The sequence below is a fragment of the Octopus bimaculoides genome, chromosome 21 (genome assembly GCF_001194135.2).
Source record: "Octopus bimaculoides isolate UCB-OBI-ISO-001 chromosome 21, ASM119413v2, whole genome shotgun sequence".
NCBI lineage: Eukaryota > Metazoa > Mollusca > Cephalopoda > Octopoda > Octopodidae > Octopus > Octopus bimaculoides.
In genome coordinates this window covers 2,386,781-2,392,975 of record NC_069001.1, presented here as the reverse complement: position 1 = coordinate 2,392,975, position 6,195 = coordinate 2,386,781, and the positions used below count along the sequence as shown (strand labels likewise).

General features: G+C 40.5%; 1 long non-coding RNA gene across 1 annotated transcript in view; it reads left to right on the top strand.

Annotated features, from left to right (window-relative positions):
- LOC128250471 (uncharacterized) overlaps nucleotides 1-6,195 on the top strand; it is a 46,712-nt gene that overhangs the window by 15,666 nt on the left and 24,851 nt on the right. The window contains exon 2 of the long non-coding RNA XR_008266495.1: nucleotides 2,521-2,599. This is a non-coding gene — a long non-coding RNA (uncharacterized LOC128250471). The remainder of the gene's footprint in view (nucleotides 1-2,520; nucleotides 2,600-6,195) is intronic.

Sequence of the window (6,195 nt, the reverse complement as noted above, 5' to 3'; positions counted from 1 at the left end):
TTGTAGTTGTTTCTTGTCGGTGGTGGTGGTAGAGATTGTGGTCGTGGCAGTGGTAGTGGGGGCGGCAGTAGTGCTAATGGAAGTGGCGTGAGTGATTTTTGCTGGTAGGAATGGTACTGGCGGTGGTAGTGGTGGTGCTGGTGTTGTTGGTGAGGGTTTGTGGTAATGTTATTGTTATTGTTGTTGTTGGTGGTGGTGGTGGTAGTAGTAGTAGTTTCACAAGTGGTGGAAACAGCGCTAGTGTTGGTGGTGATGTTGATGGCGGCACTGGTGGTGGTGGTGGTGGTGTCAACGTTGGTTATTGTGTTGAAAAAAGCAGTGGTGACATTGGCCAGAGTGGTGTAGCTGTCACTCCCCCATTAGTCATCTGGGACACCGAAGCAGCGTATGTGTGTGTGTGTGTGTGTGTGTGTGTGTGAGTGTGAGCGCGTACGCGCGTCTGTGTGTACGTGTGTGGGTTTGTGCGAATGATTGCTTGCCTTTGTAAGAGTGTGTAAATGCATGTATGCATGCAAGCTTACATCTATTTATGTATACACACACACACACATACATATACATATATGTATAGACATGTTTCTCCATCCATTTGTGCTGAAAAGTTCCTGGCTTTGGGTAAAAGAAAATACAAGAGGGTCAGTTATTCGTGGTTATTCATGCAACGCATTTCCTTCTCCGTTTCCCACACTTATTTGCGGCAGTCCTTCAGTTTTCGAAACACAGCAAAAGTACGTGTGCACACATACACTTTCAATCACGGAAACCCACACTTAACCCGGTCTCTCTCGAGATACGACTGAGTAGGAGTGTGACATTAATGTCTTGGTAGTTCTCTGAGGAAACTCTGTTATTAACTGAATTTGTGCACCACCTGTATGTGCGAATTTGTGTTGAGATGCATACAGTTCGACTCGAACATACATACATACATACATACATACATAAATACATACGTACGTATACACACAAACACACAGATAGATAGATAGATAGATAGATAGATAGATATAAGAATATGCACACGCATACATGAACACACAAATATATATATATATATATATATATATATATATATATATAGACTTTGTTATTGCACGTGCGTTCTGAATTGAAAAACAGGAACAAGACTAGCAGCTGCAACAACAGTAACAACAACAACAATATTAATCATCCTTTCTGCTATAGACACAAGGCCTGAAATTTGGGAGTAGATAACATCGGCCCCAGTACTTAACTCGTACTTATTTTGTCGACGCCGAGAGGATGAAAGGCAATGACGACCTTGGCAGAATTTGAACCTAAGAACGTCAAGACGGACGAAATAACACTAAGCATTTCGTCCGGCGTGCTATCGATTCTGCCAGCCCGCTGTCCTAACAACAAGAACAACAACAATAATAATAATGATGATGATGATGATGATGATGATGATGGTTAATCGATATCCATTTTGCTTTCTAGATCATTGGGCCACATATTTATCCACAGGTGTGTTGAGTGTGGTGGTGGTCGGCTCGTGGATGAAATCGATACCAATACATGACTGGTATGTAAATGTGCGTATATGTGTCTGTGTGCATGTATGTAAATGTGTTTTTATACACACACACACACACACACACATGTCATTTATCATCCTCGGCAGAATGACTAAGTTGACGGCGGTTGATGTCTGCTAGGCGGGATTTGAAACACGAACCAAAACACCCGTAACTAAATACCGACACACATTTCCTTCGGTTCTCTGTCGTTTCTGCTGCTCCGCCACCCGAGGTAAAGAAACAGCAGCAGCAGCACCACCACCACCACCACCAACAACAACAACAACAACAACTATAATAATAATAATAATAATAATAATAATAATAATAATAGTGATGATGATGATGATGATGATGATGATGATGATGGTGATGGTGGTGATGATGATGACGATGATGATGATGATGACTGACAACAACATCAGTAACAACGACAATAATAATATTGTTATGTGAACATATGGTGACACTGCTCCAATTTTTCTTTGTTTTGTTGTTTGTTTGTTTGTTTTGTTTTTTTTTTGTTAATATATTTATTTTTATTCTTTATCTTTCCCAGTCTTGTACAGAATTCGTAACTGACCGAATTAACAGTAACTGCCGCAATATTGGCTGAAATATCGGTCATCGTAACGCCCTCTGTCCTTGACAAAGTCACTCCACTCTCAACATCTTCATAGTTCAGTTTAGTTACTGTTAACATATTAAATGCAATGAATATTAAATGGTCTAATTGTCTTTTCCTCATCACATAATATTTTCTTTAATTTTTCCAATTAGCGTTTTAATTTACTCATTGCATTAAGCATGTTAACATTTTCCTCTAATTCAACTTTTTTCTAAATTTTCGCACAGAGCAATTAACCTCGGTGAATTGCTTTCACTCGTATATAAATAGGTACCATGATGAAGTAGAGTTCACTGTTTGACGTAATTAGGTAAGGAACCGATTAATTAAGTGATTTTACTTCTTGATTAGGTTCAGCGGACGTAGATTTAAGAAGCGGAAAGAAACTGGATGTTGAGGCAAGGATGCCTTTCCCAACGTTGGAAACTACGTAAGTAGCAGGTTTGTTTTTGTTGTTTGTGTTTGGTTTGAGGGGGGACGAAAAAATAGTGGCTGTGTGGTAAGAAGCTTTATTCCCAACCACAAGGTTCCGGGTTCAGTCCCACTGCGTGGCACCTTGGGCAAGTGTCTTCTACTACAGCTTCGGGCCGATTAAAGCCGTGTCAGTGGATTTGGTAGACGGAAACTGAAAGAAGCCCATCGCATACATATGTGTGTGTTTTCTTTGAGTCTGTGTTTGTCCCCAACTACGCTGCTTGACAACCGGTGTTGGTGTATTTATGACCCCTGTAACTTAGCCGATAAGCAAAAGTGAGTGATAAAATAAGTATCAGGCTTTAAAAAACAAAAATGCTGGGGTCGATTCATTCGACTAAAATTTTCAGAACAGTGCCGAAGCACGGCCGCAGTCTAATGATTGAAACAAGCAAAACATAAAAGATAATCTGTGATTTGTGAATGACCTCAAACGATTCGTCAAAGATGAAAAAAGCCCAAGATTCTCTTTTCGAAAGAGCAAGGATATTTGTATGCGGTTCTGAGGGTGAATAAGTGCGCAGTTTTAATTATGAAGAGAGGTAGAAAGATTAAATTTGACGATATAAATAATGGCTTCTCAACCATTCTCTGCCCATGGGCCCTTTTGGTTCTCTACCGGACCCCCATAGCCATTCACTGTATGTAAAAACATCTTACTGTGTCTCTATAATTAAATGTTATTAGGAATTGCATAAAACAATTAAAATATTGTGTGTGTTGCAGAAATATAAGCAATCCATTGTACATCAGTTTTTAACAATGAAATCTTATACGGACCCCCAAAGACAAAATCTTATACGGACCCCCAAAAACAAAATCTTAGATGGACCCCCAAGGACAAAATCATACATGGAACCAAGTTGAGAACCACTAGCCCAAAGATTGCACAAGATAAAACCATTTGATGGTGGAGACAGAATGAAGCTTACAATCATCACAGGAATGCTGCAGGACGATAAGGCAACAGAAAGAGAAATAAGAGAGAAAGTCTCCGAGGAGGAATACAAGTTTAGTGTTAGGAAGGTGTTTGAAAGAAAACTAATTGGAGGTAATTAATGTCATCGAGACAGTCAAAACGTGATTCATTCTAATGTTAAGGTGTTCTGCTCATTTGCTAAAGACAGAGCTACAGGAATTGGACAGAAGAACTAGGAAGTAGTTCTACGATACTATATAATTCACAGCATCCTAAAAGTAACATGATGATGATGATTAGAGGAATGAACAGATGGGCTGTTTCCTTGATGCCTTACGAAGCAGGCATCGTTAGATGGACAAAGAACGAGTTTGAAGGAATGGATAGAAAAACCAGGAAAGTGATGACAGTTAACAAGGAACTGCACCCAAAAAGCGATATATTAATAGGTTGTAAATGCCTAGGAACAAGGGAGGAAGAGGCCTCATAAGATGCAAGATCAATGTTGCCAACGAGAAGAACAGTCTGGGATGGTACATCAAACAGCAGAGTGAATCCTTGCTGACCGCTGTTAGAAATTAGAACACGATGTCTACCGAAAATGTTAGAAATAACAACACGATGTCTACCGAAAATGTGGCGCATTGAAAATCATTTAGGAAACTCGATGAAGAGCAAAGAATAAACAATTGGAAAATGAAAACAATACATGAGGAGAGGGAGAGTTAGAAAGAGACAGAAAATGACGGCTAGAGGAATAGGAATCTAAGAGAGAGGGGCAGAGAGAGATTGAAGGAGGGAGAGGCTGGAGAGGCAGAGACAGGGGTATGCTTAGACAAAGACAGAGAGAAAGGAAGATATTGAGAGAGGGAGGAGGGAGATAGAAACTAAGAGAGAGAGAGAGAGAGAGAGAACAAAGGAAAGTTGTAGGTCAATTTTCGTGATGGACTCGGCTGATATTCAGATCCACCCAACACAAGTTCACCTAAAGATCAGTCACGCAAACTAAACAATCTCAATAAGTTGACAATTGCCAGGCACTAAACGAAAGCGCGCAGAACTGTTTCGTCGCCCTGCGGGCATCTCGGACATATGGGGGATGACAGTGATATCATGCTTGATGAGTTTATCTTGAACCAGATATGATCCTCGGGAGAACGGTTAGTAGAGTGGTTTGTACGTGTTGTCTATAGAGACAGCTTAGTAATCGCTCATTGATGCCCAGTATCTTCTACGAGAACATCATTGCTCACCCCATCCTGTTTCTAAATCGCTTAACGCCTTATAGAATGCAAGGGTTCACGTCCATCATGCTGCATTTCCTAAATGGAAAGCAGACTGCGAGGGCGTCTGACAACACTTCAGAAGACACCTTTCTTTTAATGGACCACAAACAGTTCAAGACATTACATCAAAAGTATTACGGTTACTACTACTACTACTACTACTACTACTACTGCTACTACTACGACTATAGACGGACAGAGTAAAAAGATAGAGAGATAGAAAGAGATAGAAGGGTTGAGAGTGAGGTTATATATAGAGTGAAACAGAAAGAGAGGGACAGACAGAGACGGAGAGAGAACGAGAGAAAGAGAGTAGACAAATCCAGTGAGAGAGGTGAAAGAGAAAGGTGCACAGAGTGACAGAGAGAAGAGTAAAAGGGTATAGAGAGATATTGAGACGTTTAGAGAGAGACAGGCAGAGAGAAAAATGGAGAGAATGGACTTGGAGAATGAAAGGTAGAGAGAGAGAGAGAGAGATGGGACCGAGAAATAGCCATGGGGATAGAGACTCGGAGAACGAGCAGAGAAGACAGGGAAGAGGTAGAGAGAGAGAGAGAGAGAGAGAGAGAGAGAGGGAGAGAGAGAGAGAGATGTGGATAGAGAATGCATGGCAGAGAGAAAGTGAGAGACATATAGGAGACAGATTAGAGAGAGATTAAAGTGATAGGGTGAGACAGAAAGGCGGGGAGAGAGAAAAACAGACAGGGGTAGTGAGAAAGACGTAACAGGTGAAGAGAGAGATGTAGAGATTTAGAAAGAGATGACAAATAAGAAAGAGAATAAGGGATAGAGAGAGAGAGAGATCAGAGAGGGAGAGAGAGAGAGAGATTAGAGAGGGAGAGACAGAGTGATAGGGCAGAAAGAAAGGTGGGGTGAGAGAGAGAGAGAGGCAGACAAACAGAAAGACACATAAGAAATAAAAGAGACCAATAGACATTTTGAAAGAGGTGGGGTTAGGAAAGAAAAAGAGAAAAAGGGCCAGAGGGATAGTCAGCTAGGGTAGTTAGAGAGGAGGTAAAAGAACAGAGAGAGGGGGAAGAGAGGGAGGGAGAGGCTGGAGAGACAGGGATAGAGGGATGTTAAGACAAAGAGAGAGAGAGAGAGAGAGAGAGGGGGATACTGAAAGAGACAGAGTGAGAGAGAACCGAGGTGTTTATGTTGAGGTCGTTGACTTCAGTTACCTGAACCACGTGAAAGAAATATGTGGGTGTTATTTAGAATATTGCTGGTTACATACATGCATACATATATGTGTGTGTATATGTGTGTGTATATGTATATATATATATATATATATATATATATATATATATATATATATATATATATATATATATATATATATAT